We start from the raw sequence: 15,221 nt of genomic DNA, 5'->3' as shown, positions 1-15,221 counted from the left end.
TCACAAAATATATGCATTTCATATCACAGCATCAATTCAGCACAGATTTAACAACCAGGCAATCAGTTCTTGCTGAGTAGCTAGAAGGAGGCCTCTGCCAAACACCTAAGGAAACAGTCCCCAGAACAGGGTAAGTGGATTAGAGAAACAGAACATGAGAATTATGGTCAAGGGTTGGGCAGAGGTCTGGACCAGGGAGGCTTCTGGTTTTCTTTTGGGAGCAATACTGGGGAGGGGTCTTGACTCTGCATTTATCTTGTAATTCACACTGCTAAAATTAGAACTGTTCCAGTTTCTAGTGCCAACATTCCTTACCTTGACAATTCACTGAAAATAATCCTAAATATCTATAGATGCTTTTGTTTTCATGATTATCAAATGTACTGAAATAGAATTCAAGTGGAATAGGATTTTAAACACTAGAGAGCGGATCTCTCTCTTAACTCAGGAGCCAAGAGGCCAGGTCCACAAAACTGACCTGGCAAAAAGTCCCTCAAAAGGTATGCTTTTTGCTGTGTGGTGGTGAATCCCTGGGAAAATAAGGCAGGTAACTCCAGAGCGAGAGCAGAGGCTGTTACTTGCACACGAGGGCAGGCAGCATCCGAGAAGCAGGAGAATCAATGTTTCAGGCAAAGACCCTTCACCAGGAATGCTGAAACATATCAGTCAACCCGCTTGTGTCAAGTTCGCATTATTTCTGAAGGAGCAGATAATCTGGATTTCTGTCATTAGCTGAAGGATAAATATTGGTCAGGTGCCTGGCCTAACTCCTGCTCTTCTTTAACGTAGTGGCATAGAATATTTCACACCCAGCTGAGCAGACAGGTGAGGCTGTGGCTTAATGTCTCACCCGAAAGACAGCCCTTCCAACAGTCCAGTGTTTACACTTCTACATACTGCAGCCATATGGCAACAGTGGCGGAGGAACTGAATGTTGGGTCGATGCCAAGCGAGCAGGCTGCTTTGTTCTAGCTGTCCTAACCAGCTATGGTAGCATAGTGAATATGTTATTCAAATAGCATCCAGAGGCCTAGATTAATGATCCAGTGATATGTGTTCCAATCCCACAAGAGCAACTGAGAAATTTACATTCAGTTAATTAGACAGTTCACAAATTTAAAGAAAAGCTCGTTTCAGTTTTAGTGACCAACTAACTGCTGATTCTTCCAAAAGCCCATCACAGGAGAAAATCTACCGTCCTTACTCAGCTTTAGTGAGGCAGGAACCAGCCTCACAGCAATGTGGGTAATTCATTAATTGTTCTGTGAAATGGGCTGGTGCTCGCTTCATAGAATCATCGAATGGTCACAGAATAAAAGGAGGCATTTTGGCACTGGTGCCAACTCTCAACAAGAGCAATTGACCTTGTCACTTTTCTCATAACTTTGCAATGATTTTTATCTCTTCAGATATTTATTGAATACTAGTTTAAAGTGCTTGATTGGTTCTGCACTTCCAGGTGATGGGTTCTAAATCCTAACCATTCGCTGCATATTAAAACAGGTCGTTGCACACGTCAGGTCTTTTACTGATCCGAGTTCTCTAGTTCTTGATCTTTCCACCAATTCTGCCCTTTTTCCTCTCCTGAAGTCCAAAATGATTTTGAAAACCTTTATCAAATCACTTTGTAATCTTCTCTTCTCCAAGGTAACCAATCCCAGCTGCTCCAGTGTATTCATATAACTGAGGTTCCTCATCCTTGGAATCAATTTTGTGAATCATTACCTCTCTCATGTCAAGAAGATGGCTTATCATAAACTTCTGAAGGTCAATTAGAGATGGATTATAAATGCTGCTATTGCCAGCAATGTCCATTTGCCATCAACATATATATAATCTTTTAAAATGTTGCTTAAATGTTTCTGGAGCTACATGCATCCAGGGAAATGAAGAGTGCTTTATTCTACTCCTGGCTGTGCCTTGTTGGTGGTGAAAAAGCATTGGGGAGTCAGGACGTGAGCCATTTACTGTAGAATACTGAGCCTTTGAGCTGTAGTTGTAGGCAAAGTAATTTAAGAATTGTCCAGGTTTGGTTTCTGTCCAGTGGTGACCCCAGGTTGTTGATGGTATTGGGTTTAGTGATGGTTAGCACTGCTATCTCACAATACCAGGGACCTGGGTTCGATTCCATTCCGTGGCAACTGTCTGTGTGAGTTTGCACATTCTCTCCTTGTCTTCATGGGTTTCCGTTGGCTGCTCCCATCTCCTCCCATAGTCCAAAGATGTGCAGGTTAGATGCATTAGCCATTGGAAAGATTGGGTAGGGGGGTCTGGGTGGAATGCTGTTTGGACGGTTACTGTGGACCACTTGAGTCAAATGGCCTGTTTCCATACTGTTGGGATTCTATAATTCTATGGATGTCATAGGGCGATGCTTAGTTTTATTCTTGTGAGAGATGGTCATTGTCAAGCACTTGTGATGCAAACATTTTATTTGCCTCATATCAGCCAAACCTGAATAATGTCTCGGTCTTTCTCATTTGAGAAGTGGCAAATAAACTGAATGTTGTGCTGTTATCAGTGAAGATCCCTTGTCTTGGAAGAAAACGTTATAAATGAAGCAACTGAGGATGGTTGAGACTAGAAGAAGACTAACCCAAGGAACTCTTACAGTAATGTCCTGGGGCTGAGGTGCTTGGCCTTCAACAATGATACCCATCATACTTTGGGCTTAGTGATGATTCCAACCAGTGGAGAGCTTTTCCTCAATTCCCATTGACATTAGTTTTATCCTTGCACTATGAATGCCACAGTCAAATGCTGCCTTGATTTCAAGGCAGCCACACTCATTTCATTTCTGATATTAAGCTGTTTTCTCCATGCTTGGACTGTTGCTGTAGTGAGGTCCTGGTGAAACCCAAACTGAGCATCTTTGTGCAGCTTACTGGTGTACGGGAGTATACTTGGGGCAGTATACTTACTGTTTATCTGACCTTGTTATAAGACAATACAGAAGCAGAGAAGAGGAACTGCAGGAAACAAGGATATGAAAAAACTAGCATGATCCATGATATCAACACAAATTTTAAGACTGTTGTAGCTCTACAAAAATATTTAAAGCCCATACCTTTTGTTACATCAGGAACAGCCTCCAAACATCCCATTTTGGTCTGCTAACTTTTCAATATTCAGAGGAGCAAATTGTATTGATACCCTAACTGTGTTTTAGGATCTCCACTTAAATATGTTAATGAGGTTGTTATCTGTTTTGAGAGGGAATATTGGCGGTTACTTGAAAATTACAAAGCTGCAATTGCACAGAGATATTTTCTTTTAAAATTTTGTCTCATGACCATTCTATTTATCCTCAAAATAGTGAGATTAATAAAAATCACCCCAACGACTTCCGGGCCTTTGCAATCTGCCCGGCCTGGCTTTTCAGCTTCACAGTGAGAACTCCGGTTCAACAGAGCTTGTGGCATTCATTCCCCAGCACTGATAGCAGGGTTGGTGCTCGTTTGTTTTGTTCAGGCTTTGTATTGATACCTCATAGTTTTGCCACTAAGACTGAAAGAAAGTGTTTTTATTTTTCATTGCTTTCATTTCTGTAACATAGTATTGGGATTGGAACATTTGCAGCCAGCTCGAGTCCCTCAGTAATTCAAAGTTGCACAGTACAATTCTAACTCTTGCTTCTTCTTACAGTAGCTAGCTCTTTCACAGCTCTGAAAATTCACACAAGCTGATTGGGACATTTTGTGTTTCACGGCTTCTACTTGTAAAGTGGTAGCAAGTTACAGATCACATGATTATGGTGTAAGTGTGCATTTCTATAAAGAGTGGTGGTGGAGGAAACCTCAAAGGCAACTGAGCTGGTCAGAATCTGCCTCAATTGTATCACTTAATGTTCAGTTCTGCTTTTTGCATCTTCAAGCTGCTCAAAAACATTATATACTATACATTTCAGCACTGTTTATTTATATAGGGCACAGATCTGGCCTTCACTCTGTCATATGGTTAGAAGTGGTGGTGTTCGCTGATGATTACAGAATGCTCAGCACCATTCACAACTACTTAGATACTGAAACAGTCCATGCCAAAGTGCAGCAAGACCTGGCCAATATTTAGGCTTGGTTTGACAAGTCAAATAATATTTATGCCACACAAGTGCCAAGCAGTAACTACCTCCAACAAGCAAGAATCTAAACATCACCCCTTAATATTCAATGGTATTACCATCACTAAATCCACCTCTACCAACATCCTGAGGGATTACCATTGACTAGAAACTGAACTGGACCTGCTGTAGAAATACTGTGGCTACAAGAGCAGGTCAGAGGCTCGAAACCCTGCAGCAAGTTCTTACTTCCTACTTGTTTGATGATTAAGCTCCAACAACACCCAAAAAGCTTGACACCATTCAGGACAAAGTAGCCCACTTGATTGGTACTACATTCACAAATAAGTTAATTCTCTTTAACAGCTCTGTGATTGCAATGTACAAGTTACACTGGAAAGATTCTCCTTTAAATAGCATCTTCCAAACCCAGAACCACTACCGTCCAGAAGGACAAGGGCAGCAGATACGTGGAAACATCACCGACTCCAATTTCCTCTCTAAGCTACTCACCGTCGTGACTTGGAAACAGAACCTTTATTCCTTCATTGTCACAGGACCAAAATCCTGGAACTCCCTCCCTGACAGTGTTGTGGATCTGTCTACAGGAAATGGAATGGAATGATTTTAGAAAGTAGCTCACCAACATCTCCTCAAGGAACCAAGAATGGACCACAAATATGATGCCCAAATCTCAGGAATGGAATAAATTAGGTGAAAAGTAGAAGTGTTCAGTATCAATGTTGAGCATTGAACATGGGCAGTGCACAAATTCGATTATACTGGAATTATTTGTGGGGGTAGTTAGGAGGATGGAGGCTATGTTTTTCCCCAGATAGGAAGAAAGAAATTGATGGCTGTCACCAAAAACACATGCTTAGAAATTGCTGAGAAAATGACCCACTGGAGTGTTATGTTGAGGTCATGAACATGGCATGAGAAGTGGTATAATGATCTTATTGAGAAAAGTGAGTGTATTTTCAGAGGCAAACTCCCCAGCGTGCATCTCTATCTGTGTCCTGATCCCACCACAATATGTTGCCATATGCCCATGGATGGCCTCCCTCCTTATAGCAGACACGCATACTAATGTTGTCAAGTTGAAATCCTCAATGTTGAAGAAAGCTATATTTTTTATCAACACACTACATCTAAGTTTGTTGGATGGAACTGAGACAACAGCTGCAAGAAGCGAGATTTTATGGGACAGTAACAAGTTCAACTATCACTTGATCAGTTGTTCAAATTTGCCTTGTTTCCCTGGTCAGTGTAATGAGTCTTAGGAAATTTGTTAAAATTGTGAAAAATTTTGAAGCCAAGTTAAAACCAATTTAAAAAGAGCTCATTAACAGCTTTGATAGTGCCAACAAGTGCCCACTCACTTCCAATTATTTAATTTCTGACTTTGGCAAATGGACTTTGCGCTGGTGTCCAAATGAATCCCTGCTCCATCCAAAGTGGGAATGTCAGAGTTGTCTGAATTCTTGATATAAAACTCTCCAATTGCCAGCCGCAACCACACTCAATACAGACATTCTCGTGGAACACCGTGGAGTATCTGATTTCACTAAGGATAATTCTTTATCATGTTGTTTTCTTGGTCTTGTGTCTTCACTCCACATGAGAGGCATGACATGGATTCCCATGATACGATTTATCATGATATGGAGATGCTGGTATTGGACTGGGGTGGACAAAGTTAAAAATCACACAACACCAAGTTGTAGTGTTTGACTACAACCTGGTGTTATGTGCTTTTAAACAATTTACCATGCTCATTTTAATAAGATAGCACACTGCAGTGTGCAATAAAGTGAGGAAAAAATTGCTGCACCCTAATAATGGGAATCAAAACTTGCTGTTTCCATCCTCCTGTTCAAGGTTAGCAGCAGGAGAGTTTGTCATCAGAATGCTAAATAGTGTAGGAAATTTTTCAATGATCTCGCCATATTAAACGAGGTGAACAAAGTTTCAGATATACCTACCTGCACACTATCCTCTTGTCAAACATACTTCATTCACAACACTCCTCATCCTCACTTATCTCTCAGCAACTATCATTGTTCCTCTATCCAGGTCTGTTACTCACCTCAATCCTTATGTAATATGATCCAACCTCAGTTAGCTCCCTTAATTTTTAGCGCATATCCTCAAATGCATGTTGGTGCCACTCAGTGCATCTATGTGGTAGTCAAATGCACATAAATGCTTTATTGAAATTCATTGCTACAATATGACATGCTTCCTTTGTGGGAGAAGGGAGTACAAAATACAAGGGAGAGGACTAGAGTCAAACCCCAATGATTGTTGAGCTGGGAATTATCAAGCAGGAGGCTTTTTAAATAAGAATTACATCAACTTCCACGGCCATAACTCTGACATTTCATTGCGGAAGGATGATATGAATTCAGCTTCAATATTAAGTATTTGCAACATTGTTGTTTGAATTGCTACATGCAGTTTTTTGTCTTATTCCAAAAATCAGTTTAAATATGCATTGTATCCTTTTACCAACTGAGTGAAAAGGGACAAACACAAACTAACTGCTTCTGTTTGGAATAATTACACTCTGCAAGCATTTGCAGCTGCAGAGTTTTGCTTTTACATCAAATAAAACTTCAAAGACAGCGACTGAAACACCCACGTAAATCGCAGCACTAATCATCATCAAAACAAAGGCTGAAAGCCATCATCATTCAGAAGTATTTTTCATCTACGTGCCTTGCTGCTGTAGCCTGAATTGACAAATATACAGTTCCACATTTGCACCTCAAAATGCTGTAATTTGTTGTTGGGCAATTAGATCTGTGTATCAGAACACAGGAACAGGTTGTAACATCTGTAAATTAATTGGTCATTAGCAAAGGTGTAAGATGGAAGTTAACAATGGCTTGTATACCTTTTGACCTTCCACATAATCGTTTCTAGTGTTATATAAATTCTTTTTGTGATTAGTTCTGATCATTACCTTTGCTGACAGTATTTCCTCATGTCATCAAATGTTCTTCACATCTCATAAATTAAACAGAGCAGTTTGTGGAACTAGTGAATGAGAAATAGTTCCATTGAGCTACTTTCGAATAGCTTAATACATGACGGACTATACTGCAGTGCCATACGCCATATAGTTATCAAGCTTGTGAGTATGATCATGGTGAGTGATCATTTAAAGGTTAGTGCTAATCTATCAATCTGGCATTTAGTTGTCTCCTGTAATAATGTAATATTAGAACAACTTGAACTTTCTTCAAGTATAACCAAACACCAACTCACAGAGGCAGAGATAAAAGTAGATTTCAAGTCAAAGAAGATGATAGAATCCAAGAATATAAAACATAGAGGTTTTATTCAGCTTATTGTACACTGTTCAGCTCCATGGGAAAACTGTCCCATTAGCCCCACCACCCTGTTCTTACCTACACACCTGCAACTTCTCTCATTTTGCTTATTTATCCAATTCCTGTGTTACTATTACATTTGTATGCATTCCCCTTTTAAACAGTAGATTCTAGATCATTGTGCATGTAATTTTTTCCCATGCATCAACTCAGATTTTTTTGCCAATAACATTAAGTTTGTGTTATTTGATCACTAACTGTTCTGTTTCTGGAAGTAACTCCATTTAATATACTGAAAACTCTTCAAACTTCCTATTGACTTTCTTTGCTCTGAAAAGAATAACACCAATTCCACTAGTCTCTCCATGTGACTTAAATCTTTCATAGAACATAGGACATAGAACATTACAGCTCAGCACAGGCCCTTCGGCCCTCGATGTTGTGCTTTCAATCGCTTATCAGGGATTGATTATCTCTGTGCAGTATTTTATTTAAAATCAGTAAAACACATTATAAGTTAAGAAGGAGACGTTAAGAATAGCCGACAGGTTTCTATGAATGCAACTTGCAAACCCTAACTAACTGTAGACTAACCTGCCAGGCAAAGTCATAATACTGTGTACACACAACACTTGGAATCCTTGAAGGTGAATTCTGTTAAAGCCAAGGTACACATACAGCATCCTAGGTGACCAGAGGTTCTAGGCTCATGTTTGCCCAAAGATGTGTCATTCTATGTATGAACAGGGTGATTAAAAATAATTCTTTACAACATGTTGTGCACTCTATCTCAAACTTTGAATCCTGACTAAAGTGTATTGCCCAGCAAAGAACACAGTAGCCCAGGCTGGGCTTATCTAGAATTTTATAAAATATTGACTTGTTTTTGTAATTTTGTCTCTATTTCTACAACTCAAGGATCACATTTGCTTTTTTGATTTCTAAGCTTTAGTGGCCACTTTCAAGCCTTATAAATGGACACACCTGATCTCTCTTTTATCAGGTATAAAGTTGTACCATTATGTTTATTCCACATCTTCTTTCTTAAGTGTGACATGATGAGATTTCATAAGAAGAATTTATATGGTACTTTATGGACTTGCACGAAGTTTTGATTTAGGCAACATCATGAATTATCCTTATCAGCCATGAGTTGTCTTCAAAATATTCATGCCAGCTTTCATTTATAAGCCAAATGCAATTTAATTTTGTCCATATTAATATTTCTAGAAGTTTGCAACCACTTATAACTAGCCTATGGTTGTCAAGTTTATCTCTCTCCCCTTTTTTTGAGTAGGGTCTAACATTCGCAATCTTTCAATCCTCACACTAATCCCCGATCTAAGGATGATTGATGCATCGTCACCAACGGCCATTAATACTTCCATCAGCTCAAGAGAAAACCCATCCAGACCAGACGACTTTTCTGTTTTGATCACAACCAAGTTTTTATTTTAGCCTCCACAATCTTTAAGTATGTCCTCCTTTACCATTGCATTGGCAGTATCCTCTTGCTCTCTTGTGAAGAGAAATGCAAAGTTTTCATTTATGTCCCTCAATAATGAAGTCACCCTCCACTAAAATATCTCCTATTCTTTCATGATGTATATGGGTGCATACTGTGAGGCATGGTGAACCAAAACTTGGCTTTAGAAACAGCCTTTATGGTCTGTCTTAAAGAAGAAGTGGGAGGTGAAAGAAAATCACAACTAGCTGGAGAAAATCAACAGCACTGTGGAGAAAAAAAGCATAGTAAGGATGTTGAGTGGAGTGACCCTTCTACAGTGGAAAGTGAAGATGGTTAGGGAAAAGGTTCCAGTATATGTGTCCGAGGCAATTAAAAGCAAATTTCCTGTACAGTAAAGATATAGCTTAGGCAATCACAAGTGTTTGCATCACTCTCCCAGAATGTTGGCGCCGTATAAATGCACAGTTCTACAAGATGCTGCACTTTATTCAAGCAAGACATAGGCCGTGAGTTCTAGCCTGCCAACAGTTTTTATGTTTAAGTTTCATGGGTAACATTATCATCATCAAGGAACTTTTTAACCTTTTTTCTTTTGGGTCATGACAGCCTGAAAATGCAGCTTTCCTCATTTTCTTTCAACCACTCAACTATTTTTTTCAATTCTGGGAGGAACTTGTCACTTTAGCATTTCTGAGCATTTACAAAGCTGTCCGTATTTTATCCCTTTTCAGCCAGTTTTCACATTGTCATCAGAGCTCTCGTCTCTTTTTATTCCAAAATGAAAAACTGACCATTTCCTGTGATTTGCTTACTTTTCTCCTTACAAGAATTCTCTGTGCTCCTCTTTCTCTGCTTTGTGTTTAGGTATGTGCACTGATTGCCTTTATCCTCCAGCTCACCTGCTTAAGGCTTTCATTTGTGTTTGCCAGCAACCTGGCATCAGGCTGTTAACTTCCTTCCCAAAGGATCTGTTTCCCAAAACAAAAGTGACAGGTCACATGAACAGTATTTCTCCTCATCCAAAAAAATTACAATTGTTTCATTCTTCTGTGAGATGTGAATGTCTCTGGCTAGACTAGTATTTCTTGCCATCCTTACTTGATCTGGAGAAGGTTGTAACATTCATAAACTGCTGCAATCCTCAGGTTGTAGAGTCACCGACAGTGTTGTTAAGGGGGAATGCCAGGTCTTAGACTCAGTGACTGTAAAGGAATGGTCATACAGTTCCAAGTCAGGATGGTGAATGGCTTGAAGGGGAGCTTGCAGATTGTGGTGATTCAATTAGAAACACTTCAAAGTCCTTTTCAAATATTTTTATCCAACTGTAGATTTCACAGACATTCTGAAGACTGTGCACATTTTCCTCAGTATTCTGCTCCTGGGGCACAGGATGTCATAATGTGCAGAATGAAATACATTGACCTCAGATAGCACTGCGGACACTGTGTGAAATTATGTGGAAATACTTGAGCTGCCTCTGTTGACTTTGTGTTGCAGATTTTTTTATCTCCTTTTGTACTTATGTTGGATTTTCCCGAATAAAAATATATTTTTGTGACTCCTTTTGTTTTTCTTTCCTATTATCTTTGAGTCGCAGTTGTTGGCTGGTGAGGTCTACTTTAATAAGAAATGGAGCAGCTGACTTCAGATTGTATTTGGGCTGATGTAACAAGGAAATGCTTCCCTCAGGTTGCTCCCTGATTACCCCTCCCGAAATAACTCATTTCTGCACCAATTTCTTCCTTCCACTAGAGCCCCTATCCCTTCTTCCCAAACTACATGCTTCCCTTTTTATCACCTACTCAGTCCTGACATTAAACTACCTCCTCAGCATCAAACTCTCATAAATTCTTTCTTCCCGTGTTGCTAATGAACTCACTATAAACCCTGTACTTATTTCCCTTAACTTTCTCATTGTTCCCTTGGATGGATGACAAGAAACTAGAATCATCCTTGCTACCAACCCTTTCCTACACAGAAGGCCTCTAATTGTCTTCTTTTCCGCTTAATTCCCCCACCTCCACTATCCTGTTAAATTGTTAAAAGACTTCAGTTGTACAAGAGAGGTGTCATTATCTTTATACAGAGCATTTTGAATGTCTTGTCCGAGTCTGGTTCTTAGACTGTGCAGTCAATAGATGACACATTATTAAATGATAATCATCGATGTGGAGAAATTGGACAGATGAGAAGTTCAATTGCCCTGCTATTTGCTTGGAGCTACTATTTTTTGACCTGAGTTTTCAAGTCCATTTGACTGCTGCAGAGATCCTCATCCATAACTTAATTACGTCTGGACTTAACTCTTCCAGTAATCTTACTTGACCTGCTCTTTAGACTTCAGCTCATCCAGCCCTTACTTAAATCAACCAAGTCCTGTTCATTTATTATTCTTGAACATAGTTATTGCAATGGTCACATTGGTTCCTTGCAATCAATGCCTTCTTTCTAAAAACAAAACCATCCATTTTCACATTCGAATTCAGACATGTTCTTCAAATTTCCCATCCCTGTGAGCTCATTAACATTTATAACTCTTTGAGAATATTATGCTTTCTGATTTTAGTGGCTTTGCCTGACATTCTCAATCCATTGTTGTCAACCTACCTTCAGCGATCTTGACCCTAAACCTTGGGACTTCTTCCCTAAAACAACCTGCCTCTGCAACTCTCTTTGCGACTCAAAACCTGCTTCTATGACCTTGCGCTAATATTTCTCCTTTGGCTTGCTATTATTTCTTGTCCATATTTTCTCTTCTCTGCTACAATCTTGTAAATGCCCATACCCTGCCCTGCAAACCCTCAGTTCCAAAAGCAAGCTTCAATAACTCATAGACTTCTTTTAATATAATAGCATCCATCCATTCATTTGCCTCTACTCTTCCCTACTTCTTTAGCTGACCATCCAATTTTAATTATTTTTTATTATTTTCATGGGATGTGGGTGTGGCTGACAAGGCCATCAGTTGTTGCCTGTTCTAATTGCCCTTGAACAGAATGGTTTGCTACGCTATTTCAGAAGGCAGTTAAGAATAATTCATCTTATTCTGGATCTGGTCACACATGTAGGCCAGACATTTAGGAATGGCAGATTTCCTTCTGTGAAGGATATTAATGAATCACATAAGTTTTTAAGCAAACCAGTCACCTATACTGAAACTAGTTTACAGTTACAAATATTTATTATTCTTATTGAGATTCCACTAACTTCCATTGTAGAATTTCCATATATGCCCCCAAAGCACATCAGATCTCGGGATTACTTGTCAGTGACACAGTCTACGTCATCAGTTCCTCTGGCTTCATGGTAATTGATATTGCATACCGATCCCTTCCTCAATGGAAGATTTTTTTCTGACTTCAAGTAAGACATTGCCATATCCTCCACAAAAGAAAAATTCTTGACTGCTGTGTCAAAGTTCTTGAAATTATTGTCACCATTCAGAGCATTGAAACAGCTTGTGTGAAGTCACAAATAACATTCAATGTTCCTGAGACCTTGGTAAGCCATCTCTCTTTATCGTTCTCGATATCATTCAGGAAATACTGATCTTGCATTCGAAGAGCTGTACAACCCCTTGATTATTTACGTTCAAAGCCTTTTTTTTAGGCATGGGTATAACATGCCAATTTTCTAGTATTTTCCAATATGGGAGCTCACACACTATTGCCTTGTAATGAGTTTGCACTTAGAGCTGCTATACCTCTAAAGGCCAAAGTACAGTTGAATTACTAAGCCATTGAATGTACTAGCTTCAACAATCTCTGGGTAATCTCCTACTAGTAGATTCATAGAACAGTGTCTCCTGTAATCTTAGGAGAATCAGCAGTGCTTTTTACTCATTAGATTGACAGTGGGACTGCATGGCAGCACACACTGAAGTGTAAAATGGACAACTACATAATTGAATGGATGTTATTTGAAATCACGTAGTTACCAGTAAAATTCAATTTCATTTTTTAAATAATTTTATAGTGCGAATTCTATTGTACAAAAAGGATTTATTCATTTTCTGTGCTTTCAGATTAAAGCTGTCAATCAAAAGCATAAGCCACCTTGTACATTCATGATGGAAACCTTGCAGAATAAGAACACAATAGTCATGGAGCAACTCTTAGCATTTTGCATTGATTACAGTCAAAACTGTATAAATGAGTGAACAGAAGGGAGACTGACACTTCTAGGGCTCCCATTATCAGCAAGGGTCAATGCAATAATGATCTTTGTAGCTCAAGGATTGTCTACAGTAAAAGTGGAGGGTGTTCAAATGTGGAGAAGTGGGTTTATGGCCCTAATTGATGTCAGCTGTTGCCACATTTTGAGAATTCTAAGTATTTCAAGATTCTTGATGGTATAATTGGCTGAAAACCAGAAAATCCAGCAAACTGTTGCTTTTGTCTTCCACATAACTAGATGAATTTGTTTGTTTTTAAAAATCCTTATTTCCTTCCCCAACCTTTTCCCCAAATGCTGACGTAGGCTTGCAGGGCCTGCTTGGGTCAAAATATAGAGAGAGGTCAACACGGTGCCACCCTCTAATCATCTGAGGGCACCTAGTACTGAAGAGAACTAATGTGCATGGTCTGGCTTAAACTTCTACAGTGAATCATAAAATATTGGGGATTTTAAAATTGTTGCATTAGAGATAGTTGTCAGTGACAAGACCAGTGTTTGTTGCCCATCCCTAATTGCCCTTGAAGTGATAAGCTTGTTAGGCCCTTACAGAAAGCAGTTAGAATCCAACCACATTGCTGTGGCTCTGGAGTGAAATGTAGGCCAGGCCCGGAAAGAATGGCATCCTACTGGATTGAGTTTTTACAACGATCAATGATAGTTGTCATAGTCAACATTACTGAGGCTATGCTTAGATTCAGACAAATCAACTGAATTTAAGTTTCACCAGCAGCTATGGTGGGATTTGAGTAATGCCCCCAGAACATTAGCCTGGGCTGCTGGATTACTACCCTCTAGTTTGTATAATAGCATTGTCAGACATGTCGATAGAACTGCTCCATTTGGTTGATATATTTTGAGATGCTCCTGCATAAGGTGTACATAGTTTAGATTAGAGTGGTGCTGGAAAAGCACAGCAGGTCAGGCAGCATCCGAAAAGCAGGATAATTGATGTTTCAGGCAAAAGCCCTTCATCAGTCCTTTTGCCTGAAGCATTGATTTTCCTGCTCCTCGGATACTGCCTGACCTGCTGTACTTTTCCAGCACCACTCTGATCTAAGCTCTGGTTTCCAGCATCTGCAGTCCTCACTTTTGCTAAGGTGTACATAGGTAGAGTGGATTTATTCAGGGTTAAAGAGCAAACTTCAAAGAAGCATAAGTAGTCTACATCTTCAGAAGTCATCAACCAAATCAATGCAGTTGCCAAGTTCCTTCAGAACTGGCACCAAATAAGGAACAGATTTGTTTGTATTAGAATTAAGGCATAGACAATGCATTCCTCATTTTTCTCAGAATTTTTTCTGGGCCTCAGCAACCATATAGAAACATAATCTTGAAGTTATGAAAAGAGATCAGAGACGTTGGGACTGTTTTCCTTGCAGAGAAAAAAAACTATGAGAGTATTTCATCAAAGTTTTCAAAATTATGAATAGAGTAGTCAAAGAGAAACTGTTCTGGCTTCTAAAAGGATCAAGAATGAGAGGACACAGATGTGAACTGATTTTCAAAAGAACTAAAAGCAGTGGGAGAAAATCTCACAGAGCAAGTGGTTCTGGTCTGGAACATACTAACTGGAAGTAGAATGGAGACAGGTTCAAGTTGAGGTATTAAGGAGGACAATGGATGATTACTGAAATAGAAACAATGTGTAGGGTTATGGGGATAACACGGGATGATGGCATTCAAGTCATGATGCTCATTTGGCCTGTGCTATAGACACAATGGGCTAAATGTCCTTTATCTGCACTGTAACAATTCTGTATCTCTGGTGGTGCTCCCCTATACCTGCTGCCCTCAGAAACCTTAGAGAGTTGGTGAGTTCATTTTGTAGATGGTACACGCTGTGGCCACTGTGCATTGATGGTGGAGGAATTGTTTGGACCCATAGCCTTTGTGGTATTCAGTTGCTCTAGATATCATGTGAAGTTACTTGGATTACTGAAAACTGTGATTCTTCAGGAAGAGGCTGAGATGAATCACCCATTTGGCACTTCAGATTGAAGATGCTTGAAAGTGCTTCAGCCTTGTGCTTGCACTAATGTGTTGCCCACCTCCCATCCCCAAACTACATTATTGAGGATGAGGATATTTTGTGAAACTGACTTCTCCAGTGAGTTGTTTAATTGTCAGCCATTATTCATGACTAGAATGTGGTAGGATTATAGAATTTATTGTGCTCTGTTAT

General features: G+C 39.5%; 1 protein-coding gene across 1 annotated transcript in view; it reads left to right on the top strand.

The window, feature by feature from the left end:
• negr1 (neuronal growth regulator 1) overlaps positions 1-15,221 on the top strand; it is a 535,089-nt gene that overhangs the window by 144,404 nt on the left and 375,464 nt on the right. The gene's annotated exons all lie outside the window — the stretch shown is intronic.

The sequence above is a fragment of the Hemiscyllium ocellatum genome, chromosome 9 (assembly GCF_020745735.1).
Source record: "Hemiscyllium ocellatum isolate sHemOce1 chromosome 9, sHemOce1.pat.X.cur, whole genome shotgun sequence".
In the NCBI taxonomy this organism is placed as follows: Eukaryota; Metazoa; Chordata; class Chondrichthyes; order Orectolobiformes; family Hemiscylliidae; genus Hemiscyllium; species Hemiscyllium ocellatum.
Note: the sequence above shows the minus strand (reverse complement) of the source record. Positions and strands in the feature narration are given on the sequence as shown.